Source organism: Dicentrarchus labrax, unplaced genomic scaffold (genome assembly GCF_905237075.1).
Source record: "Dicentrarchus labrax unplaced genomic scaffold, dlabrax2021, whole genome shotgun sequence".
Classification (NCBI taxonomy): Eukaryota; Metazoa; Chordata; class Actinopteri; family Moronidae; genus Dicentrarchus; species Dicentrarchus labrax.
Window position 1 is genome coordinate 9650868 of NW_026136712.1, and position 27572 is coordinate 9678439.

General features: G+C 45.2%; 2 protein-coding genes across 6 annotated transcripts in view; one reads left to right on the forward strand and one right to left on the reverse strand.

The window, feature by feature from the left end:
• raraa (retinoic acid receptor, alpha a) overlaps positions 1-27572 on the reverse strand; it is a 136331-nt gene that overhangs the window by 91666 nt on the left and 17093 nt on the right. The window contains exons 2-3 of one of the 5 annotated variants that reach the window (XM_051418799.1): positions 26893-26962; positions 5848-6010 (exon numbers count right to left, since the gene is read on the reverse strand). The exons of 1 other annotated variant lie outside the window; for it this stretch is intronic. The gene's annotated coding sequence lies outside the window, so the exon portion shown is untranslated. Of the gene's footprint in view, positions 1-5847; positions 6011-26858; positions 26963-27572 lie in introns of all 5 variants that reach the window. 3 more of the 5 variants (XM_051418802.1, XM_051418800.1, XM_051418803.1) reach the window with 3 other exon arrangements.
• Positions 1-27572, forward strand: part of lrrc3ca (leucine rich repeat containing 3Ca) — a 148694-nt gene that overhangs the window by 36804 nt on the left and 84318 nt on the right. The gene's annotated exons all lie outside the window — the stretch shown is intronic.

Genomic DNA, 27572 nt, shown 5'->3' on the forward strand with positions numbered 1-27572 from the left:
ATCCAATCTGGAATTACCCACACCACCACACTGCATTTAGGCAGTTGTCGGGACTCGGGGAGGAAGATTATATTGTGTTGTCCGGGATCCCAACCACAGACTTTGGTGAGCAATCAACAAGGGCTGCCTCTTGCCAAGATAAACTTCACAGGCGGTTGCCACTCATTTACGGGGCTGAGCTACCCGTCTCTGCTACATCGTTACTGTTGTGCATCAAACTGGTTGCTTCGCTAGTTTTCTCTCTAGCCTTTGCTTGGAGTGCAGATTGAGTTTGGAATTCTTGTTCACATTTGTCCAGGATATTGCAAAAGGACACTGGTTGTGCAATATGAGTTAGGAAACACAGTTTACAGGAGGCCTTGAAGGGGAACAGAGGAGCGAATGCTTATTTGGGGACTGTGCACACTCTTTATGTTGGGAACTCTCCAAGTGTATTGGTGTTATTACCTCCTCCTACCCACCTCCGCTTTTGTCATAGAGAGAATTCAGGATGTTCTCTTGTTTAATGATGTGAGCATCCGTGCTGTAGTTTGAACTATATACACAAGCACCTCAGAGGGAGAAAAATGCTAATGAAGCTATTAATGATAGATCAGTGCATAACTCAATGTGGCAGCGAGGGAGGAGGAGGACAAGTTCGGCAGCGGCGTCTTTTAAAAAAGAAAATATCACAAGTAGAGAGCTGTGTGGGAGTTAAAAGGGGGGACAGAAAAAGTGCCGGAAGACAGTCGCTCTCTTGTTGGGGAATGTGAGCTGGATAGCTGGCTAACACACATACACACCCACTCCCACACGCATGCGAACAGGAAAATATGTGACTGCATGGATGAGCCAAAATGCACACATTCATGTACACACACACACTCACTATTATACAGTATATGCATACACACATCGTAAGCTGAACTTATACAGGGCCAGAAGTCCCATGGGAATTTACGCAATTACATCCATTCTCAGGGGACTTTATAACAATTGGAATATCAAATGTAAAATACAGTACTGTGGTCTTCTATTATCGCTGGATTAGTGCTGCCAACCCCCTGCGCTACTAGCTGCCTCCTGTTTTTTTCCCCAAGGACACTCTTCCCCTCCCTGCATTTTTTTTTTTCTTCTCTGTTTCTGTCCCTTTCGCTCTTAAGCGAGTGGTAGTCGGAGGAGGTTGGATACTCAGTAAGGACACTTGTTTGCGCATGCATCACTTATGAAACCTCAGTTTCCTGTGCCTCATACAAACTCGTACACCCACACAGGCAGAAATCTACATTTATTTTATTTTGACATCTTTGTTGCGGAGCACTTATTGCCTCAATATGTTTTTTGTGATGCAATGTCGTCTTACCTCAATTTCATGTTTATAAAGTTTCTGTTTGTAGCACTTTGTCTTGATGCTATAGAAGCTATCATTGTTATTCTTTTGTTTATTCAGAGCAAACTGCTGTTGCAGGAAGGAGGAGCAATGTATTTTTCTATAACAAACTTAAACTCAAACCTCATAGAGCTAACTAGCAAAATAACTATAACTAAACTGGGATTTGCTTGGTATAACTATAATACAGAGTTTGCCAGTGGGACAAGGTGCTGGACACCGAAATGCATTCGCCATACCCTGAAAAGTGGTCTGGAAGTCTCTGCGGCCTAATAATATGTGGCAGACGGAGCCTGTCGGAGTGGCAGGCCAGCTGAAAGTGATTTGGTGGAATGAAGAGAAAAAACAGGGGAGACACACACAGAGAAACAGACAGAGGAATACAAGAAGGTGGTCATCAGCCTTGTCGTCCCATCTCTCTGCAGATCTGGATGAATTTGTCCTGACAACACAGGAGCGACTCAGACAACACCTCCCTACCCATTTACACACCAACACACACACACACACACACACACCTCTCCTACAGGCATGGCCAGGGAGGGAGCACACGAGGGTGTGAGTAAAAGTAAATAACCTACTAGATGGAGTTAAGTAGGGGCAGAAACTGGCTCACAAGTGGCTGAGAAAAACTATAAAACAGTGAAAGAGAGAAGAAAAAAAAGGGAGAGACAGCAGATGAGAGACAAATTGATTTTGGTAAAGAGGCAGAGCAAGCGGTGGGCATGAAAAAGGAAGAGAGAGATGGAGAGGCAAGAGAGCATGAACAATGATGAGAAAATGAGGGACAGCCTGAAAGAGAGAAAGTGAAATAGATAAAGAAAAGAAAGAGGGGAGGAAAGAGAGCGGACGTGATGGAGGGAGACAGAGAAATGGACACACCTTGTCGAAAAGATTGAGAGAGCGGAGGAGGAAATGAACAGGAGGACAGAAACAGAGAGAGGAATACAAAGAATGAATGAAGATAGAGAGAGTGAGGGAAGATGAGAGGATGCCTTATTTTCCTCCATCTCAATTTGCACAAAACTTTCATTACCACCAATTTGGGCCGGGAGCCGTAGGCTGGACCATTAGGCGAGCCCAGCATCAATCAGCCTAATCTCCCTCCCAGGCTGCTAAATTACAGCGCCCAGTTGCTTATTAAAATTTGTCGCCCGTCTCCCAACACCCGGCCCTGCTGGAGATTAGACAGGGGCCCCCAGACAAATCTGTTCCAGAGAAGAAGAAGAAGACAAGGAGGAGGAGGAGGAGGAGAAAGACGGGAGGAAGGAAGTACAGGGACAGTAGGAGGGGGAAAAAAAGAGAAATGTGCTTGCTGAGACAGAGCGGATCAGAGTGGAGGACGATCATCTGGTTTGATTTATACACTCCTGTAGATCTGGCATTCGCGCGTGTGCGTGTGTACACACACACACACACACACACACACACACACACACACACACACACACACACACACACACACACACACTCACCCCCTCTACACACATCCCATTTACACCCTCCGCCACATGCCCATATCCCCCCGAATGCAGTTTTCTATTCCTGTCAACACCCCCAACACACACACACACACACACACACACACACACACACACACACACACACACACACACACACACACACACAAACACACACAGACACGGTGTAGAGAATGCAGGGTTTGCGACGCCTCCCATTGCACACTCAATCAAACCGGCGGCCAGATAAGACGCATGATGAATGGTGTAATTGAAGGCGGCAGCAGGGTAATGCTGCATCACTCCGGGTTTGGGGGGCAGAGAAGAAGAGTGGCGAGTGGGTGATTAGCCTGTAGGATTTATTGTTATTGCTGTCTTATTAAAAAATACTAAGACTGTCTGCCTCGCCTACTGTAGCACAACTCCAGCAACAGAGCATATAGGACCCTACACCTCTGGAAGGAAGGATTAGCAAACCTATATGGATTCAGGGTGGGGGAGTGATTGGAAGCCTGCTCATATCACCAAAATCTGGCTCAGCTAGTCTCTTCTCTGGAAGGATGGGTGACACTTCTCTTTGCTTAATTTCAGCATCAAAAGCAAATCAGAGGACAGTGAGAGAAAAAGAGTGTATGGAGTGACGGGGGCCTGTGTTTGCATGCGAGTCAGTGGGTAAAGGAGGGAAACGAGGCAATTCTACTTCAGGCTGTTGCGCACTCAGCAGATCAAACACTCCTTTCACGTATCAAAAGCTAGCAAAAGGTCCTTGACAGGAGAGAGCCAGACAGCGTACTTATCAGCCACGCTGAGGCCACTCGTTCCTGACAACATATGCAGAGGGATTTCTCCTTCTGACTGTCCATGTCATCTGACGACCCTGATTCACTGCGGTCCACTGTTCATTGAGGCCTAATTTGTCTTAATGGATCCTGACTTGTGGCACATGAAGAGATTATTTCCATTAGTTGGGCTCAGCATGTTGTTAAGACATTCTATAGCACATTTTAAACAAGGAACCAATTATTATCAGGTTGAGGTGGGAAATCAATGTTAATTTTGTTTAAGCTCCCCTTTTGACAAAAATGGTGAAATGGTGACCTTTAATGCCGCATTCACATGGATTCAGGCAGACGGTAGACGGCAATCTGGATATCATATTAGTGGATGAGAGCAGGATAGTAAAGTTACGTGAGGCCAGTGAGTTAGGGCAATGGAAGGGAAAAAAATATATAACTTTTTGTTGGAATTTACAGCCGGACTTTACGTAGCTTAAAATGGACAAGCGTAAGGCTAATAATATAAATTACACCAAATTATAGACAAAAAATGATTGTATATAATGTAATTATTCAATTCTTTGTAAACATCACCATAGCAACATATCTGATGCGTGGTTTTTTTGTGCCATTCCGTTGGACTGTTTTTCTTGAAGGTGTTGTCCATCTACCGTCTACTCTCTGCCTGAATTTATGTTAATGCGGCAAAAAATGGCAAAGATTAGCCTTTAAGGTGTTACACCGGTAAAAACTAACTGGTGTACAGTGTCTGACTGGTGTAATTGGTGTGTAGCCAGAGAGCAACACATTTCACTTTGATGTATTGTCTCCTGCATGTACCATGCTGCAAAAAGTATGACAATAGTGCTGGAACAATTGTTTGATTAATAGGCTAAATTGATCAAGAACAGTTTTGATAATCGATTCACCTATTTTGTTGTTTCGATGTTCAAATTTGCCGATTGATATATTTTTGTAAATTGATTGCCATTTGGGTTTTGGACTGGTGGTTGAACAAAACTACAGAAGCCGAGAACGCCCATGGATTTTTCTTTTTTTTATGCACTTTTATCTTGTGATAACGACTTATTATCTTGTTATCTTGATATAACAAAGATTGTTTTCTCGTTATAACGAATTAATTTATTTCGTTATCTCGATATAACAAAGCCACGAACGGCTTCCAGTCAAGTAAACAAACTAACGCAAAGTGTAACTTACCGGTAGGCTACAGCTACAGCCAGTGGCTACGGAAGCCGTTCGTGGCAGCTCTTGTATCACGAGAAAACGATCCTTGTTATATCGAGATAACAAAATAATGAATTTGTTATCACGAGAAAACAAACTTTGTTATATCGAGATAACAAGATAATAAGTCGTTATCACAAGATAACAGTGCATAAAAAAAATAATCCATGGCCATTCTCGGCTTCCGTACAAAACAACTAATTTGAAGACATCACTGTTGTAATTCATTCATTTCTAACATCAACCATGAAATTGTTAACTCCAGCCCTAAAAACTACTTTTGGGGACGAATAAGGTTAAGCCTCAAACACACTTTCCCTGTTTAACTGATATTGAAACAAAGCCAAAAACCACTACCCCCACACACTTAAAAACACATTAACACATACAGCCAATGTGAACATGCACAAGCGCCATATATATTATTATTATCATAAAAGATACATAATGCATTGAAATCCCCACATAAAACCTAGAATTCAGTCACTGCAGAGACACAAACGCACAATTGCAATATTGCATCTGCTGCACACACCCTTGAAGCCAAATTGTCAAAGTACATACAGCAACAGTGAGCAGTGCGGTTGTACGGAGCATGTCCACTGTCAACACATACTGACACGGTAACCAGCGCAGAGAAAACCACACGTGTACACACTGAGCCAAATGTGGTCTCAGACAAAGCCCATTCAGTTGCTCTAAAAACAGAAGAAAAAAACATTGCAGTTGATTTGTCTGAAAGTTTAATTAGCATAGCACCTAGAGTATTCAAAGATAGAAGGGTTGGCAGGGGCGAGGAGACGTGAGCCAAAGCGCTAGGCCAGTTTGTGCTATTTTAAAAATGAGTTTGAATCTTTGATGTGTTGTTGTTGAGTCGGTCGGCTTTGTTTTCATATATAAAACTCAGTGTATCACTGGTGTTGCGCGGCGTGTGTATGATTCATAAAATGAGTTCAGTTCAGGATCTACTGCTGTATATAGTGAGGGTGTCTACCTCTGTTGGATCGCCAGCAGCCCTTTTGTGTTGCTGTTCAGACTGATTGAGTGGTGTGCTGTTCGGCCAACTGGGCTTCCGGCTGGTGGACTGCCCGCATCGATTGCTCGGATGAGCCCTTCTTCTGGCGCACGGACAGGAAAATATATATATAGAGAGAGAGCTTAGGAGAGGAAGAGAGTGAAAAAGAACAGTGTAAAAATAGGGAGCAAGGAGAGAAAGATATGGAGGGAAAGAGAGGGTGGAGGCGGAGAGAAAACAGAAAAAAAAAAGAGAACATTAGCTTAAATGAAAGTTTATTAGCTGTATCAGTCAGTCGGGTGGGGTGGGGATGTTGCCCCAGGCCCTCCATCCTTCCTCTCTATCTAACCCCCCCCCACACACACACACACACACAAACTCCCCACACCCCCTTTCTGCTTGTGTGTGTGTGTGTGTGTGTTTGTGAAGGGAGGGGTTGGGGTTGGGGGGGGGGTAGGGCAGGCATGACGGGAAAACATTAGGTTGTTGGCAAGTCGCCTGTACACCAGCCAGTAATTGGCTTGGGTAATGGTCATGTCCAGACAAATGGTGTAGGCCCTAACCGTGTTACGAGCAACCAACTGCTCCGCCTGTACTCACAACATAAAAGCCAACACTGCTCGGATACCGGATGGCTGCAGTGTGTGTAAGTCTTTGTGTACAAGACTCACAAAACGTGATTTACTGGGACACAACAATTTTTTTTCCCCCGCCGTACAACCAATGAGTTCTGCATGGCCTGTACTGGTGATTCATGATTTGCTTGCGTCCTATGTGGGAGACTGCGCTGTGATAAGGAGGAAAAAGATGGCAGCACAAGCCCCACTCACCTCGAGGGACAAACCAGCATCTGCCGGTGTCCTCCAAACAAGTGACAGATACGAGATGGGCAAGAAGAAAGAAAGAAAAAAAAAAACAGAGGGAGGTAGAGAGGGGGGAGACAACAAGAGAGAGGGAGTAAGAGGATAAGTTCCATTTTTCATCTGTCCCTCCCTCTGCTCTGCATCACTTCCCCTTCTGTCTGACAGCAAGCTGAGCCACTAATGTCCATTGTGTCTGGATGGGCTGCAAACACTTTTGTGTATGTGTGTGTGTGTGTGTGTGTGTGTGTGTGTGTGTGTGTGTGTGTGTGTGTGTGTGTGTGTGTGGGTGTAATTGTCTGTCCTGCTGCTGCTGATGTTATATGAGTGAAAATGAAACGTATATGCTCCTACAGTAGCTATGCCAGCTAAATAACATACATACATGGATAAAGCTGAGCGTGCATGTGTGTATGTGTGTGTGTGTGTGTATGGTGGCAACCCCTCAGCCATCCAGCTATCATCTCCCGCCAGACAGGCCCCACCAAACCAGCCCAGCTGGATAATGAGATCCATTATGATTTACGTGCCAAGAGGACAGCCAGACAGAACAAAGACATGTGTACACACACACACACACACACACACACACACACAGAATTTGGTGTACATGTCAGTGAGTGTATGCACGTAGGCTCTCTGTCTCTTATTGTATGTGTGCTGCCACTGTTTCATATTTCATTTTTTTCCATCTATTTTTTTTTCTGTGTGTGGTGTGTGTGTGTGTGTGTGTGTGTGTGTGTGTGTGTGTGTGTGTGTTAGCTACATTAGTTGCCTGTAGGGCATTTTTCAGTGGGTCCTCTTTCTGTTTGCAACTAGAGAACTCAGACCATTTCTCTCTCTCCAGCCTTCTCTCTCACTCACACTCTTTCTTTCCACCTTTGCCTCTCACCTGAAAAAGCAAACTCATTGAAAGATTGAGAGTCCCAAGTACAGCAACCTCACTATACCCCTTTCTCTTCCTCTCTTTCCCTCTCTCTCTCTCTCTCTCTCTCTCTCTCTCTCTCTCTCTCTCTCTCTCTCTCTCTCTCTCTCCCTCACACACACACACACAGCCCCAGGGCCTTGCAGGCAGAGAGTGAAAAGTGAAGATTACAACTATGTGCTGTATCAAAAAAAAAGGAGACCACACAACCTCACCCTGATTGATCAGTACCTCTGCAGTACACTGCAGCTAGCCAGGGATTTGTTCCAAGGTATTTGTCCGCCTTTGTGTGTGTGTGTGTGTGTGTGTGTGTGTGTGTGTGTGTGTGTGTGTGTGCGCGCGCGCGAATGTGTGCTGGGATTTGTTAGCGGAGAGCTGAAGTAGCTGTCAAACACATTTTGGAAAAGGAGCACGCTATTGCTTCATTTTACTTTTTGGGAATGGGGGTGGGGGTGGTGTATCAGCTGAGAAAAATCCTCCAATCTGCAGATGAAAATGTGAAACACGTCACTTGAATTGTTCCAAGGAAAGACCTTTAACAGACTGGGTGTAAGCTTAAATCATATCGTATCAAATACTCATGTAAGAAATAGCAAATGCTTTTTTCTACAAATCTATTAATTATTTAGATGCTTCAACACCAGAGAATAGCAATCATAATGCCAATTATTTTGTCTGAAACAGTCTGAAACCTAAATACATTCAGTTCATAATATGTAACAGAGAAAAGCAGCTCTGCTGAGCTCAACAGACATGTATTTAATGAAATTCATTAAGGTGATTATTTGTTTATAATGGCCATTATGGGTATATTCTTTGAACGATGAATTGAGAACACAAACCTAAACCTAGTAAATAAAGCTGAGGTACAAAGAGGTAATTGTAAAATGGACACACACACGCAAAATACAAATAAACATGTAATGCACATTCATAAAATAGCTTATACTGTCTATATCCCTTTGTCTAAAACTCTCTCTGCAACATAGAGAGCAGCCCTGCCCACTCTCTCTGAGTGCAGGGCACAGAAAACAATGATGGGATTCTCTGCTGTTCCTGCTTTATGAAGTATTCAAGTGACGCCAGCTCAATTAGAGGCCTAAATGCCAAGACCCAGACTGGGGAGGGATGAAGAGATGAACAGAGATGAAGGGAGATTAAGAGAGAAACAGAGAGAAAACAGAGAGAGAGGGACAATGAGGACACTAGGCAGAGGCTGAGAGGAGGAGAGCAGAAGACAAGTAGGCCGTAATAAAGATATGGGGAATGACAGACTATACATAGATCGGGGGAAATGGGAAGGAACAGGTGAAGGAGTGGAATATGGACAACAAGATGCAAAAACAGGGAGAGAGAAAGATAAAGGATAACGGTAGATTCAGCAGAAAAAAAAGCAAGACAGAAAGATTAATGCCAGCAAGACACACAACCAAGGACTATCATGACCTCCATGCTCTGCCTGCCATAGCTCTGCCTTTGTATACACACAGACACACACATGCATAAACACATAAACACACACACACACAATCCTCTGTGGTATGCATTTCCATCGTCAAATGTGATCAGTGCTGCTCTCCGCGGGCCAACATTCACTCAACCATGATAACTGCTGTGGGAAGGCGCACACAGCGACACTTTTCTTCAACGAAAAATACTGAACCTTTGGACCACGATACACACACACACACACACACACACACACACATACATGCACACACACACACAGACACACACAGGGTGAGCCCACTGTGACCATCCGAGGTAGCAGAGAAGGGTCTGACATGTGGTTAAATTAAAAGGTCAAATAAATTAAATAAACATCCAAGTGAATGAGCTTTCAGATGAGCGGTGCAGCGGCTCGGCTCAGAGGTGGAGCTCTAGGGGGTTGTCTCTAAGAAAATGAGGAGCGGCAGAATCGTGTTTTATTTAATTTAAAGGATAATTCCGGTTTATTACAACTTGGGTCTTATTTTTATGGTTTTGGCTGCCATTTCTATGGTTAATAATAACATTGTACTCACCAAGTTAATTGCTGAGATCTGGGAACGCGGCCACATCACTAAAACGAAGTCAGACGGGGCCGAAACACAAGCAGTCAGACGATTATGGAGCCTTAAACAAACCTCCAGGTCCAGGACTGCTTGTTTCTTGCCCCATCTGACTCTGTTGGAGCACTGTTGGAATTTCTGCAACTACTTTGGTGAGTACAGTGTTTTATAACTGACAAAGGATGGCCAAAATGACGAAAATAAGACCCTATAAACAGAAATTACCATTTAACTCTTAAAAATCATCCCTTCAAGAATATTTTTTGATCAGGAGATCATTTCTACAGTAATCACAGTTGGACAATGAAGATATTCTTGATCCGATTGAGGTCCTTTGAAGTATATATTCACAAAGGGGGGTTTTGGAGTCATCAATATAAATAAAATGTTTGGGGTCACCTAGCCAGGCTCAGCTTATATATACTAATACATTCAAGATGACTATTGTACTATTTTACAGTGACGTACAGTAAGTACGTAAGAAATGCACTGAATGCCATTTGACGGGGCTTTTATCCAAAGAGTCTGTTTGTAGTACGGGTGGGCCCTGCTGCAACTGAGCCTCTTACCACGCAGATATCATCACCATTCTCTGTGCATTTACAGACTTTTTTTGTGGCTGCAAGAAAATTCCCATCAGTGCAGACAAAGTGTTCATCTTCTCCATGGTGAGCCACTTTTCTTTTTCTTTTTTTTCCTATTTTGACTTCTAAGTTGGTATGTGTGTAGTCTGTGTGGGAGCTGAACCCACAACCCCACTGTTGTGGCATGTCCCACGCTCCAACCCGCTCAGCAATCAGCACCAGCGTCAAAACCGAAAACACATGCTGTAACCAAAAGAATTCCCTCTAATTGAGCATCAACAAAACAACATTGTGCCTTAGATCTCGCTTTGACAGAAACCGTGCGTCAATATTTCTCCAACAAACCAAACTCGGGTTACCCCCCCCCCAGCCTCCTCCTCTCAGCATCACAATCCTCCTTAACAAAACAGCTCTTCGCTGACTGTGGTGCCAACCCTAATCACTTCCCTCAGCACCAGGTGGTTCTCATTGACTGGGGCCCAGCTCCTCCACTCAGCAAGACGCTTCGCCAGAGGAAATTGGCTCGTCTACACGCATTTATTGCTCGCGAGCTCTATCGAACGGAGTCGTGCGGGCCCTCCAACGCCGGCGTTGGCCTTTGTTCAGGCTCTTTGAGTGGCCTGGTTTGCTGTGCAGAAACAGCTGCTGCAGCAAGCACTGCACCTTCCAAAGAAACAATTAGAAACACCCTTTTCCTATTACTCCCTGCCATTAACCGCCATTGTGCGGAATTAGTGGCAGTCTATGGAATAAGTGGATTCTAATTCATGCCCCCTTTTCATGGGCCGCGGCTACGGCAGTGGCTTTCCTCTGCTAATGAAGAGGATGAAAGAGAAGTGTTAATCAAACTGAGCATCTCATCTGTGGTAATAAGGAGCAGAGGAGAGGCCTTGGAGTGACTCCCCAGTGGTGTTTGTGTGGATGTGGGCATGTGTGTGTGTGGAAGGGGAAGAGACTTTGTATGCCTCTGTTGCTATGCTATTCTGTTACTGAATTCAAGGCTCTGTAAACTGATCGTCAGTTAAACAAAAAATAAATAAAAAAGGAATTCAGGACATTATGTGTATGCCTGGGCCTTGTTTTCTAATTGCTTAGCTTCAGCCCATAGGGATGAATGTCCCACTATGGGGCAATCCCTCTCCGCCAGCAGCCTTTCATCCCTCCCGGGCTCCCTCGTCTTGGACCACAGTGCTAACCAGCAGGGTCTGATTAGATTTAAATGTCAAGAGAGATAGGACAATACAGTTATCTTCCAAATTATAGCCCATTAGAGAGCCTAAGCAGTGCGCCTCCTTTCTCAACTAACTAATCACCAACCAGATTCATCATCTCACAGACTGGGGCATAATTTGGGGGACTGTGGTTTCCATTGCCTTTCCCTTTCTGTGGGTGTGTGTGTGTGCGTATCACACCATGTGCAAGGGCATCCAGGAGTGTCTGTAATGTCTGATCAGTGTGTGTGCATGCTGTGTGTGTTGCTCCAGAGGGAGCTGGTTCAGCGCCCCAGGCCAGTGCCCCATTAAAGAGAAAGAGAGATAGATACAGTGAGTGTGTGTGTGTGTGTGTGTGTGTGTGTGTGTGTGTGTGTGTGTGTGTGTGTGTGTGTGTGTGTGTGTGTGTGTGTGTGTGTGAAAGAGAGAGAGGAGAGGGGCTCCTCATTTAGACAGCAGGAGTGGCAGGCTGTGTTCCACCTGCAGCCAACCCACAGACAGACAGACATACAGACAGTGGGACAAGGACTTGGAGGCCTCCCAGCTGCCCCCTCCTAATTCACCTGCTGTCCTTGGGGTGTCATAGGGACCCACATGCCGAAATAATGGAGTCTCCATCCTCTGGTTTGTTATTTTAAAATTTTTTTTAACTCTTCTTCTTCTTTTGCTTTTGTCCCTTATTTCATCCAGTCTTCTTCCTTTCATTCCTTAGACACGTTTTCCGGTCTTTGTTCTTTAATTCATTCTTCCTTCCTCACCTCCCCTCGTTCCTCTATAAGGAACCCTATCGCTGATCTATCATGCATTACAGTTTCCATCCCATCATCATAGAGGTGGTGATAGTGGTGGGGGTATTATGGAGGAATGAGGAAACTGGAAATATAGGACTCATATCTCAAGGTGGTTTCCTTCATATCCTCGTCTCTCTTGGCTGCTTCACCTCTTTCCGCATCTCCATTTCCTGCCCTGCCCACCTTTCGGTATTCATCTTCTCCTTGTTGGATCCCCTCTCCTCCGTGCTGTTTTTCATATTTCCCCCCTTCTTCCTCCCTCTTTCACCTGATCCTTTGTCTGTTCTTTAATCTCTCCTTCCACTCCATCTCTCTTTTCTCCCCTCTTATCTGTCATTTCGACCCACCACTCCTCCATCACATAGCTACTTATATTGGGCTCTGACTTCATACCTCCGCTGGCGATTTATGCACAGGAGCCTGGCCGATGTGCATTAGGGCCCCCGTCGTACAGCAACACATTATGGATCGCACTATAAATAGCCACGTCCTGTAAAAGCTTTTCATTACATAGAGATATCGTTCGATCAATATAAGCCCCGCGCTAAATCTAATTACCAAAATGACCAGGGCTGAAAAACATATATATGTATTTCAAGAAGATCCGGCAAGCTGAGGCAGCCACTGTTTTGACCAAAAAGGTTTCAAGAGGACTCTTAACAAAATAAATAGCCCATTTCAAGTACAAGGCACAAGAGATAATTGGGATGTGGGGAGTAGGAGAAAGAAAAAATGGAAGACTGAATGCAAAAGAGTGGTTGATGGATAATAGAAGGAAGGAAAATACACTCGGTTTAAACATATGCCCTCTTGTGCAAACACAGAGGCAAAGACATACTCTCTGAGCAACTTTATACGCACACAAATGTACAGTAGATGCACAAACACACATAATGCTGCCACTCAGCCCCAGTTGAAGCTCCATGTTGGGAGCCACTGGTCTGAGCCAAGTGCACAGCAGATCTTCTTATGAGGTGCAGCTGTAGAAAAGCTAGAAACTAGAGAGAGAGAGAGAGAGAGAGAGAGAGAGAGAAAATAGGAGGAGCCCAGGGTGTCATTTCTCTCTCTGTCAGCTCCCTGCCTCCCCCATCCTCCCTCCGTCCCCCATCACCCCCTGAGATGTGGATGCTTCGCGGGGACAATTACCGACTGACACTTCATCATGGGCCGCGCGACAGGCGCTGACGGCCCTCGTCCAAACAAATGATGCTGGGGTCGAGGTTGCGGGCCTGCCTCCGAGTCTGCCTGCCTGTAGCCCCGCAGCATGGCCCTGTGCTGCATTAGCAAGCCGTGCACACGCGCGCACACACACACACACACACTGAAAAAAACCTACATTAAAAGAGACTCCTCTGAACCAACCACCTCCTTCCTTTAAGAAAAACACATTTATCAGCAATGGGGGGATGTGGGTAAGGCGGGTGAGGGGGGGCTTCGATAGAATGAATGGGGGGCGGGTGGGGGTGCTACAGTACTGTCAAACCCCCTCCCCCCTTAGGTAAAGAGAGAGCTCTTCATCTTTGTGGGGCAACTAGGTCTCTCTCTCTCTCTCTCTCTCTCTCTCTCTCTCTCTCTCTCTCACACACACAAACACACACACACACACAAAAATACTCTCTAACCCTCCACACATATACCTAATCAGATAATGGGGTTAAACAGCAGCTTAAAAAAGCCAACGAGGCAAAAAAGCCAGCAATCAGCACAGTGACACCAACATGCATCAATTAACCCTGTGTCTTTGTGGAGCACAGATAACACCCTGACCCCCCTTCACAAGCAAAACGATCAACTCACTCCTTTTCTTTGGGTTGAGTGCAGCTAACTTTAGATTCAGAAAGTAGGTCAATTGCTAATAGTCAAAAAAGGGGGCAGCATATAGTGTTTAAGAAGAAACCATAAAAAAAGAAAGGCATGTGGAGGACTTGCTGGTAGCGGTCCCTCAGCTGAGAGCCTGAACCTGCGAATTAATAAATGCTGCCTGTGATCTCAGCCCAGGGAGTCCAATGAACAACAATTGAGACAGACATTAAACGCTTGACTAACGTGGAAACAACACTTGGTAAAAAGCTTGCCAGTCTCTGAACACACTCACCACTGTACATGTAGGATGTAGAGGAGGAGACACAGAGAATAAAGAGAGATGGAGACAGCATAAACAATGAAACATTTATCAAAGCGAGGAGCACGGGATCTTCTGCGCTGCACGGGCAGACTGCTAATGCAGGTGGCATTGTTGTTGTGGTATCCTGAGCTGCCGCTGCTAGCAGGCGATGAGCTACTGTGCTTCAGGTTTGTGAAAAACTTAAAAGCGACCTGTTCCCTATTGGCACTACACTTTAAGGATGCCCTCTGGTATCCCCAAAGAAAATCAGTTTGCATTTCTCTCTTTTCGCATTGTTATGCGATTCTCACTGCATTTATTATCACATTATTTTCATTCATACTCCTGATGTTTTCCCTATTGGCAGCCCTGCTTGATAAATGTGTTTATGGCATCTCTCGCGTCTACAAACCCTGCACAAGCCGCTGTCTAAGATAAATAAAAGGAGAGCGGGGGTGGGGGTTGGGGTGGGGGGTGAAAATGAAGGGCAGGAAAGAAAAAATACAGAGCGAGAGCCATACCTCATGTTGGAAAGGCCCTTGAGAACGCTTTCAATCTTTCCGTCAATATTCAGCGTGCAGGCCTGTATATGCCATCATTAAAAAGGGGACGCGTCCCTGTTTATTTATCATAAGGACACATGGCTGACAGCTTCCTGTAAACAAGTCGTGTGTTTATATATGTGCATGTGTGCATGCGTATGTTCGCTGTAGCTTCCACAACAGCTTTCATAACACACACCCAAACGCAGGCTTTTTCTGTTGTTATCTTTTAAAATGGATGGCTGTTGCTCTCTAATGTGGGGAACAAGCGGTGGAGCTGGGCAGCGTGCTTTCTGATAATGGCTGCTAGGGCTCATCAACGTATACAGAGATCGAGGTTGTTTAACAGAGGGGGAAAATTGCTTTTTTTCCAGAGAGAGAACTGAAAATTACTTAATGCATGAGGTGTGAGTGGAAAAATGAGGTGGGATTCAGTTTTTCAAGATGTTTTCCATGCTTAATCACCTCCAAGATAACAAATGTTTGAATAGTCAATGAATCATTCTCATGATGTGACATTGTAACAAAAAGGTTACATCAAAGAGCTAGTGACAAAAGAAAGGGATGACTTTTTTTTGTTTTGTTTCCTGCACACAAAGTTTGGTTAACTGTCAAAAGCAGAAAAAATACACTCTAAAAGAAGCTGCCATGTGTATTCTTTGAAGCCAAAAAAAGCACCACATCTGCAGTATACTGCTTTCTGTGTCCATCTACTGACTTTTTGGCCATCATCCACACCAAAGGTTAGTCAGTCCACTCACAGATAAGATAAAGCTAAACAACTGTTAGGCAACAGCTGGATCCAGTCCGTCAATAGCACTGATAATATCAAACTTGTAGCAGGAAATTAATTCCTGGTATTAACAAATAACCATACATACTTCGGAGAACTCATTACAATACGGGACACTCCCTTGTTGTGGAGGATTTTTGTGCATGTCAGCCTGGTCAAGTAAGAGCAGGTGAGCATGTTTGCGTGGATATGTGAGTGTCCAGGCCAACTGACCCACAGAGAAAGACAAATGGCTATAGCGGGGGGCCGTGCTTGACATTTAGGTTTCATGTGGTAATGGACGTTGACCTGCTGGGGTCAGGCCTGCCAGCGAGGTAGGGAGAGGGGCCCATTCCTGCACACGGCCCCATCCCTGTAACTAGACACTAGCAAAACACAGTGGTGGAGACACACATACATACACACACACACACACACACACACACACAATCACTCATTCACTCAGCAGAGGTACAGGCACAAGTCATCCCACAGGTTGGACCACATAGAGACAGATGTTCAGTATGAATCTGCTGGCAAAATTAGAGGCAGGTTACGTGTTTACATTTATTTCTGACATTTGTTTTCATATTTTTTATATCTGTGTAGGTGCACATTGATTCCTACAACCATGGCAACAGCAGCTTGCCTATAGTACAGGGGAGGCAGAACAGTGGTAGCTGCTGCTGTTTTTAAGAGAGTGCCCTGTGTTCACCCACAACTCGGCAACAGGAGGCTACTTTATATACTGTTTGTGACAGCTTTGTGGTAATAATGGAGCCCAGGCCCCCGCTAGTGCAAGTGGCATGCTCAGTCAAGTGAGACTTTGCCTAAGAGAACACACATACACACACACACACACACACACACACACACACACACACACACACACACACACACACACACACACACACACCAGGCAGCCTCCTTCACGCCTAATGAGACCATTGGGAGAGTGGAGAGCAGGAGGCAGGGAGAGGGAGATGAGTAGAGAGAGGAGAGAGAGGATGGGAAATAAAGGAAGAGCAAGGCAAAAGGAGGGGAACAACGATAGCAAGAAGGGAGTAAGAAAAAGACAAATACACAGAGAGCAGAAAGGCAGGGAGACCAACTGATCCAACTTTCAAGGTTTGGGATTGGGAAGAAGTAAAGGGGGGATGGAGGTGGGAGAAAAAGGAGTGATGACCTGGATTGCTGCCAAAGAAGCAAGGAAGATGGGGGGGGGGGTGTCAGAAAAAGAGGAATGAGAGTGTGTGTGAGAGAGAAAGAGAAAGAGGGAGGGAGCAGAGGTACACTTCTAGGCTTAGCAGCGGGTGGTTATGCAATGTACACAACACAGGAGTGCAGGGGGATCAAACACATGGGGTGCATACATAACTAAATCTGACACCGTAGTGCAACAAGAGATGATGAGCAAGAGAAAAAAACAGGCAAAACAACACTAACATATAAAGCGAACAGACGTTCCCTGGGGACGGAGGGAGGGAGAACGAGTACATTGGGTACTGGGTACACATCATCTTTGAGTAACAATGGAGGAGAAAGACAATGACAGACAAAAACAAGCTAACACAAAAATAAAGATAAAAATATATACCGGTATATATGTCAAAACTTCTCTACCTCTGCCTCTGGCACTACAGCATCATCTGCTCATCCAGGCAGGTGCACATTGCACGGTGGGGAGTGGGGGGGTAAGTGAGTAAATAACTCATAGTCCAAAATGGGAAAAGGCTTAAATGTCCGGTGACAAGGAATACGGACAGACAGGCACAGCTGAGCCTTTGCTTTTGCTTCCAGGGAAAGCGGGGCATGAATTATTAACAGGCGCTCGGTCTAATGAAGTGAAGATGAGCCACTTGGCTCCATGCTCATCAGAGCAGACAACCATGTTTGTTTGGACTACAGTGCTCAGGCCCCACAGCAGGGTATAGTGTCAACAAGTGACATGTCACCTACACCACTGCCATAAACATCGCCCTGGTTATCAAAGAAAAGACTCTCGTATTGGGCTGCGTGTTGATTTTTGGATTCACTGCACACCTCTGTCTCTCCTCTGTCAACACCATGCTCACTGGCAATGTCAATCACGCATTTAATGGACTACTGCAGTTGTGATCACATAAAGAAGAACTACAAAAAAAGAGGAAAAAATGTGTTGCACACATTTTGTCTTTTCTACCCATCAGCAGAGCCTCAGCTGACTTTTTGACCACAAGTTTATTGCATGTGTAGCTGGAGCGTGCGGCACAGTTTTCCCATTTCTCCTGATGTGAGTATGGCACCAAGAAGGAAACATAAGCAAGTACTATGGTACAGTCCGTACTTCACGTGGAGAGCTAGAAGAGAAAGCTCAAAAAATGAACTTCCGCTCCTGCACTGGTAGAGGCCTGCCGGAAATGTTTCTTTTAGAAAAGGAACACACCCACCTCAGTCCCAGTTCACGGTGAGTCCCAGTCAGTATTGTGAACAGTCCCCAGTGCATTTTCTCATCAGCCTTCTGAAAGCATGCCAATCTGTGTCAAACATTCAGGGATTTGAACTACAGGAGTTCTTGTGTGTTGTTTTCTCCTTCCCTCTAGTATAACTCACAACTGCAGTTTACACACGCTTTCATCAATACCCCAGGTTGATCAGTGTGTGTCTCACTCGTCTTGAATTCCACTAAACCAGAAGTTAACCTTCTTATGGTTTTATAGAACAAATCCTGCTGGATCAGGAGCAAGGCTTTGCACAGTGGTCACCGAACTGTCTCAGATCCTCCATCAGTAAACAGCTGTACTGGGCGTGCCTGGGTCAACACTTTAACTAGCGCTTCTCTCCTAGGAATTCCAACAAATCCAGACCAATGATGTGACAGAGGACAGGATGGAGGAGGAAGATGGAGCATATTTTTGGTAGTAAAGTAGTTTTGCTCCAGGGCTACAGTCACTACTTGTTGGCTCTCTGCCTGCCTCCTCTTCCGGCAGTCCACATGCCACTGTTAATCCCTCTTGGACACGGAGGAAGGCTTCGGGATCATCCCTGTGTGTGAGCTGGGAATGACAGGAAACTGGCAGGCACATATTGTCTGGGTGAGATGCAGTGGATGACTGCAAAAAACACTTCAAGAAAGTTCCATTCTTCCTCTGGGTGTGCACAATTTTGCAAAGTGCTGGCGGTGTTGATGTTGGACGGTGACCTTGCTGACCAGCTAGACTCCTCCTGGATCACTCTGCCTCCAAAACAACACTCAATCCCTGCTTACTTTGGCCCACTTACTGCAGGTTGGGTGGTAGCACTGTTCATGTAACAAAAAGCAGGTTGAGAGGGAAAAGGTTTTTTGACAGCGACGATATCTCCCACTTGGTGCAAAAAACTGAAGCAGAAGCGTCAACAAGCCTGTAGCAAAATGTCTTCAAAGCCACTAAAGCCACCGAGTTCATTTAAAAGGAAAGTTTTAAATGCTTGTTTCTATCGGTTTCCACTTGCTAACAAATTGCTCCAAATATACCACAAAAGCAGCACGCATGAACAGTCCCAATGCAAAATAACAGGAGGCTTTTTCTGTCTGCCCCATTTTACCGACCTTGCATGAATGCAGCATAAAAACTGAATCATCAGTGTGGCATCATCTCAGGTTTATGGGTCTGTCTACATACATAGATAACAGGACCCCCTTAAATTGAGAGAAAAAAGACACTTTAAGGGACAGTTTATATGGCCTTATAGTTATAGATTAAAGGGTTTGCTTCTAAACTGAAGGAGAGTGGAATGGTTCGGTTCAGTAGGTCAGTGCCATATAGCATAACTGAACACATAATTATTATTAACCAATATACCTTCTGGATAATAATTCCTAAGGAGACATGTTTACCTTAGGCAGCAAGCACAACCAATTAGATAATTTCAACGCACACAAACATAAATACACTAACGTACACAAACAACAAAGTGTGCAGCGATAAAGTATGACATGAGTGTCAAGCCCTGCCATTATGAAGACAACTGACAGTAAAGCTCTCGATGCAGCCACAGTAATAATATGCTCCTTTATCATTCAATGAGGCAATTCTCTCGTACAAGTCTCTCAATGGCACTGTACTCATTCCTGAGGAGCCTGGAGGCAAGAAAGAATACTCAGGTGTTGAAATGTCTCTTTGCTACATTAAAATCAGTAAATATGTGCAATTGCACACTGTGAGATGTGGAGCCTGAGCAGAAGTTTAGATTTTAATGAACACATAGAGGCCTGCATAGTGCAACTAAATCTCAGTTACACACAAACGGTGTAAAAAGGCCACACCCTGACCATGTCAGCCCGGCCCTGTACACACTACACACCATTCCTCCATCCATCCTTTTCCTTTTACTGCTCATTTTCCAGCGCAGGAAGGACCCTATATCACTGTATATAATACATCAGCAACTACTGTCGTTAATTTCTTCTCTCTTTCCAATTCTCTCTCTCTCTCTCTCTCTCTCTCTCTCTCTCTCTCTCTCTCTCACTCCTCAGGGGTTCCCAGTGGCTGTCCAGAGCACATGTGTTTTGGTTTACCTAGAGCGGAGCCCTATCTGAGCCTGGGCTGAGAGCAGACTGTGGGCTTTGTCTGTGGCACCATTAATCAACTGTCCTTTAACAAAAACAGAAAACCAGATGAGAGACAAAGGGAAGAGACGTGGGGGGTGGGCCCTTATTTAGGTAGGAAAAAAAAGGCAGAGAGGGTAAGAAATAAGGAAGAGAGAAGAGAGAGAGAGAGAGGGGGGGGATGCTTGACCCAGATCCAGGCCTTCAATAAATCAAGCAGCAACAATAACAAGCAAAGTTTTCATGTGGCTTGACTGATTAATCAAGCTTTTTTTTTTTGACATGGGAGGCGAGGGAGTCTTTTCTTCTTTTTCTGTCTTGTCTCTCTTGTGGGAGACTGCAGAGAGGCTGAGCTTCTAAGTCTTTTTATGTTGGGTGTTTATGTCTTTATGCTGCAAGGTTTTAGACGTGGAGGCCTGCATCGTTCATGGTTTAATGAGAGTAAGGCCTTCATTTCATGGTGCAACAGGACAATTTCAGTGAAGGTTTCCGGCTACATTAATGGAAAACAGGGAGGTTGTCAGACAGGGACATGCACATTCCTACACACACACACACACACACAAAGAGGTATACAGATGTATCAAGGCGCAGGCATGCGGACACAGGTTTTCTTTTCTAAAATATAAACAAGAGCTGTTTTACACACGTGCGCACACCACACACACTATCTGCACAGCGAGCCACAGGATGTGAAGCAGCCCTCTGAGACTCTTTGCGAGGTGCCGATCGATGGGCATTGAGTGTGGACAAGGAGGCCTCAGGATCGATAGGAGGCCATTACAGAGATGTGTCTACTGGGACCTGGGAGAGGAGGTGTGGGGGGTGGATACATCTAGGCCCTTGATGCTGTCTTCTTTACCTCATTGGTGGGAGGTTTTACTCCACGTGAGCGCTAGGACACACGTACACACAACAGAAACGTGGCTATGTACGTGCATTTAAGAAGAGCCTTACTGAGTTAAATGGAGAACGTACTGTACCTATGCACTTGCTCCATCACATGCACACACACACACAGCAGCTAATGGCATCCCAGGAGACCAGCTGCCAGACCAGGAGTGCTCATCTTCGTCTCCTTCTCTTAATCTCCCGTTTTCAGTGTCCTCGTCTACAATCTTCCTGTCGAGGAAGATTCTCACTTTTGGTGCCATCTTCTCCTCTATTTCTCCTTGCCTTCCCCCTGGACACTGCAGTGTCACCTAAGCTGTGCTCTGTCAGTGGATCCCAAGACTTTCTGTCACCCCCTTTTCATCCTCCGCTCCTCTGCTGCTCACCGAGAGAGCACTGACTGTTCTATTCTCTTTCTCTCGTATAAACACGCACACAGTTGGGGAAACGACAGCATTGACATAATCCTCCACCAATTCCAGTTTTACATGGTCTTGATGTGTCTGCGATGATTTTGCTTTAAGGTTTACTAATGGACCAGTGCAACTGCACCGCTGAAATTAATTGTGGGAAGAGGCTCAGTTGATGAACTCTGGGAAATGAATACAGCTTTAGCCAATGACGTCCTGTATTTAGATTGGCTGGGTTATACAAATGTGTTGCGGCCACTTTGATATTTATGATATCTTTAAAGAATTCAATTGTCAGAAATTCATACTCCAATATCTAAACTCCAGCTTGTTAAAGTGCTGTACTTCATAACTATATCAAACTCATACAGGAATCACAGTCAGGCAGGTGACTGAAACCAGTGAGGTAGTCTGTGAGCTGGCTCTTGCATCCATCCAAAAAGAGATTCACATTTAATCCTCCTAGTAGGAATTGGAGGAGGAGACCCTTCTCCTCCCACTTGCCCTCGCCCTATTTTCTGCGGCCCATCTCCACAGTACCACCATTAGAGGATGGTTGAAAATAGTGCATTTGGATGATGTTGTGGAGACGAAGGACTATTAAAAGTCAGGCAAATGCCTTTACCAGTGCTTATGAAATTGCACTGAGGTGCCATGTCGGCTCCTGCAAGTGCTGTCCAAAAAGCCCTTCTGTGGCTGATCAAAAAGAACGTGCATGTGCACGCACACACTCACACACAGACACACAGACAGACACACACACACACACACACACACACACAGTGTCTGGGCTCAGCTAGCAGTCCCCATTGGTTTGGAAGGCTACAGCAGGCTATAACAACTACAGCCTGGCCGGCCTGTTAGTAGTGGGCCCTCTGTTTCAGCAATCTGGGTTCTCTTTGCCTTTGGACAGGGACCAGGTCAGGCTGCACAATACACCACTGTGTTTGCAGAATGAGAGAGAAAAAGAAAACTGCAGGCATGGGATTCTCTGTGTGCACACATATGTACAAATAAGCATGTGTGTGCAAAGCATGTATGTTTGAGTATGTTTTGGTTGTAGGAATACTGCCCATGTGAGCATGAGCTTGTGCATGTGTGTGTGTTATGACTGTTGGGCCCACGCCACACCCTCTCTTCCATGCCGGACTGCAAGGCCTCCCTCGTATGTCCCCAACCTCCATCGTTACATCATATTGCTACAGCTTTTTGCTGCCTCAGCACAAACAACCATTTTGGGACCCCTGGCAACAGTGTCTCTCCCCCAGGCAGCGTTTAAATGGTGTTGTTGGAAACCTCCAAGAGGTCAGTGCACCAGAAGTAACACACATCACTGTCAGTCTGAAACAATACAGTGGAAAGCAAACGTGTCGGCGTATGCAACTGTGATGACTACAAGGAAAACAGACTGCAGTTACAGAGTGGGCCTGTGCCCCTTTAAGGAACGCAGGCGGCACCTGTCCCTTTAAGATCTATTTCTCACAGCTTGTGGGTGCTGAGCTGAGCGGGCTAGCCGGAGCTGAGCTGCGCTGCGCTGTGCATGTATGGTAACAGGGGGGAACCGCGCCGCCCAGCCTGCCAGCCCACCACAGGGAATTTGTTTATGTTTCCTTGCTGCCAAGTTCCTGTCAGGAGGCGCCCCAAAGAGGAACTGCAGACTACTCAGTACTGTTAGCTACGCCCTCTCGCCTAGAGTGGCTGGGGTTTTCTGCATACAGTATCGGGTGGTGCTTTGTAGCAACACTTAAAACCAGGGAGGTCTCTTCATCAATTTCAGCACTCTCACACACACACACACACACACTTCAAGCACTCATTCTGTTGTTCCAAAACCTTGCTTTGAGAGCACCAAACTTTATAAAACAAGTTCCAACAGAAAGCTTAATTTATGACCTCAAACAGATTAACACCAATTTACTCAAAACGCAGTACATAAAACAGCACAAAGGCATAGTTTCATTAAAGCAATGCTTTACGAGTGGCACTTTGTTATGCTGTGGAATATGGGTATTGTAAAAACTGAGCACCACCACATAAAAACACAGTAAACTGGATTGGTAAACTCATGGGCATTAAGTCAAGCACTTGTGGGAAAATAGCTAAATCTAAATTACTCTCCCACTAATGCAAAAGAGCAAACAACACACAAACAACACATGCAAACATTTCCTCGAATCAGAAGAGAAACAATGACTGCATCGCTTTGGTATATTAATACAATGCCTCAGACTGGCATATAAATGGTATTTCTTGACTCATCTACCGCATTAGAGCAGGCCCTCTGTCAAGCAAGGTCAGCCAGTGCGTCGGTCTCTATCTTGAGTGCTGTGGTGACCCGCAAGTTTGTCTCTGTGCAAAAAGGAAAGAGCCGCTCACTTGCAGTTATGTCAAGGACATGAGGTGTTTGTCTTCATACCATGCACGTGTGATGTCCAGTCAGTGTGTGTGGTAGGAGATAGAGAGATGTGCGTATGTGTGACTGAGTGGAGGAAGGAAAGGTCAGACAAGGCCACACAAAGGGGCGTGGGACCCAGGATGGCGAGACAGAGGAAGAGATAGAGAGAAAAAAGGGGAAGAACAAAAGATGGAAGCGTGGATGGAAAGATGTAGGCTGGGGTAAGGGGAACTGGGTGAAAGCAAAAACAGGAAGCCATTTATGTCAGCTTGGATGGTGGGACAGCGCCCACTCCCTGTCACGTGCTGGCACATTTCACTGCTTTTTGACCATACAGCCAGGAACTCCCCATTCACACACACACAAAAATAAACCAATGGCTGATTGGATTGGATGCACAGGGCAGGCACTGGCTGCATTGTTTTGAATGAGATTCATGACGTCTTGTCAAAATTCTCAATTTCTTTCTCTGTGGGTGGCGTGCACACTCACGACCAAAAACTTAGATCAATTGGGCATCAAGACTTGCAGCACACTTCTGCAATTCTGCTGATGGTGAGGAAGTAAGATGCCACAAAACGTCTTGCTATTCAAATGCTTTACAATAAATGAGGAGCTTGAAGCAGTTTACTAAACCGTAACTCTCCAGATTTGGGTGTTTGTGTAAATTAGACAAATCAAAGGTGTTAATCAGAAGGTGGAAGTGTTAGAAAGCCCCAGTGTGCAACACAATCGCACCAGACGCTACACACAAATTCATCACAATGAAAGAGCAAAAAATGCCTAAGAGCCATCAGAGTTTCAAAGAAACTGGCACAGTCACACAAGGGAGGCAGTTCTAATCTTACATGGGCACATCTAAAAACAGAGTACAAAAGCTGCTGTACCATGGTGGCAAGACAAAAAAGACCAAGTCTGGCTAAACAACAAAGGTGTTGAGTGTTGATTATTCAACTCAGTTTAGATCAGAGAATAAGAAGTGCCATTATACAGGAACAACTGTGCATAAACAACACATTTCAACTTCCCTGAAGTTTCCATGTGTGGAGTGGGGTTAGAAAAAATGACACAACACTGAAAAAAAAACACAGGAGTCTCATTCTAGACAGAGGGAGAGGCAGTGGGCTCGGCAGCCACCACCGACCTACCGCACACAGAGTGTGAATCATTAAAGGCATGTGTTCCACATCAACTGCTGGGGCCAGTTCCCAACCCATGTATGAGACTGGATTTAAATTATGACGGGGAAGGGAGGGTTAAATACTGCTTTACGTGGAGATGATGAAAACCCCAAACCTGCTAACTCAGAAACTGAGAGTGAAAAAGAGAGGGAGAGAAACTGGAAAATGAGTGAATTCAAGTAAAGCATGAACCTTCTGCCAGTTCACAAAATAGAACAGGGAGAATAAATTAGGCAGCTAATGGAATAATTACATGATATCCAAAAAGTGTGACGTATCATCATGAACAGATGAAGTGAGTAAGGTTTGCCCTCTAAACAACGAAAAGGAGAGCCAAACTGAATCGAAAACTGACCTACTTTAATTCCTACGTGTTGTTCTGGCTGCCTTTGCCAGTTTCTAACCTCCCAAAAGCTAAGACAACTCAGTGGGAGAACCTTCTCCTAGAAAACAACTCAACGGGTGAGGAAAGACAAAAAAAAGAGAGTGGAACTCAGAGTTTTTGTATGCATATAAGACCGAAGGGCCAGCCTCAGTCTTGTCCATTGGGCCACCCGTATGCCAAACTGGTTGCTAACGGTGGAGTGTCTGCCAGACCACTTGTCATCCTCAGTTACGGCACATGGACGTTCTTTGTGGGTGTGAATGTGTGTTTGTGCACAGAAACACACGCCCTCTCTGGTGTGGGCATCCAATGAAGGAGGCGAGTTGTAGACGGAGTCTGCATTCTTCTGGGTATTGGCTGGCATCTTGGTACACATACCATTCTATTTGCTTTTGCCTGGAGGCTGGTATGGGGGAAGGAGTTCCTCTGGGGGGGAAGAGATCACCTTTCCCCAGGGTCAGGAAAGGACGGGAAGGACGGGACAAGATAGGACAGGACAGGACAGGACAGGACAAGACATGACATGATAGGACAGGAAAATACAAGTTTATACAGGCAGGAGAACACCAAATAGGACAGGACAGGTCAAGCTTAACCACATTCCAGGGGACTGTGATTGGTTGAGGGGACCTAACCAACCTTATCAGCTCTTTCATGCCAGTCATTAGTGTGGCAACATTCTGGCAAAACAACATGAAATGAAATAAAGGGAAATGACTGAATAAAATAAATAGTACATTATTATTCTTTCTGCTGCCACAACGTTTTGCAGCCGAAACAAAGAAGATGAATCAGTTTCAATAAATCAGTCTATATTCACAGAGTGATGGTCCAAGTTCTTCAAACCAGTTCCTAATGATGAATGGCTGTTTTTGTTTGGTCTTTGTCGCTTGAACATGACAGAGCAAATCTCCCTGCTGCCAGCTCCAACTCTGATGCAACAGAATCAGGATTAGACTTGATCCCACCATTGACAGCATGCAGGCCACAAGACAGAGTACTTCTTCTAAACAGTACAGTGTGTGTGTGTCTGTGTATGCGTGTGTGTGTATGCGTGTGTGTGTGTGCGCTTGTGTGAAAAGGATTCCACCGGTTTGAAAATACCTCAGCTGTACATAAACAGTGACAGTCACAATGGCAGTGAAAAGCAGGAGATACGACATGGGGAAAGCAGAGACAAATGAATCATGAGCTATACATTCAATACGACCACAAAACCAATATGGCAGTCACATGATGAGGAGCAATGCTGTTGTATAGAGAGCAAGATGGCGTTTGGTACCCACAAAAACAATTGTGGAGTGTGGAAAAGTCCAATTACCCAGAGTTGACAGGAGCGACAAATTCGGGCTTACCCCAAAAACGTCAATCTCCCTGTCCTTGGCCAAGGAAATCTCCCCTTGAATCGATTGCAGCTCCTAAGCTCTGAGGAGAGAGGAAGAAAGAGAGAGAAAAATATTTGAAACCAACAGCTTTGTGGTCCTTATCCACGTGCTGCAGACTCAGTGACTCCCTAGCCTCTCTGGCACAGAACTGCTTCACTACACGAAAACTCTTACACTCTTTTTCCTTCTTTCACTCTCATACTGCCTGTAATCTCCCCGCCCTTTTCCAATAGATTGGACTTTCTCACTCGCTACATTTGTGCCCCAGACATCATGTGAAAAGTGGAGTAAAACAGTGCTTTTGTGGTGTGTGAATTACCTGGGGCCTAGGCAGGCACAGTAGTGCTTATGGCCACAACTCAATTACAGCAATGTGAATCAGGTGGCGGCCTAGAAATCCCCTCAGCCTGATGCACAAATAGGGACACAGAGGCGCCTTCATTGCCAAGACAGAGACAAATATAAAGTGGCGTGTCATCGCTTCATAGAAAGACAGCTAGGCCTATGCTGCACAGATGAATGGCTGCCACAGACATGGATCTAGTGATACTGGTCTGGAGTGAGTGTGTGAACAATGACATTTTGTTTATGCATGTTGCTAAAATATTAGAAGTTTTTGCCATATGTCTGGTTGCAGATCTAAATTGAAA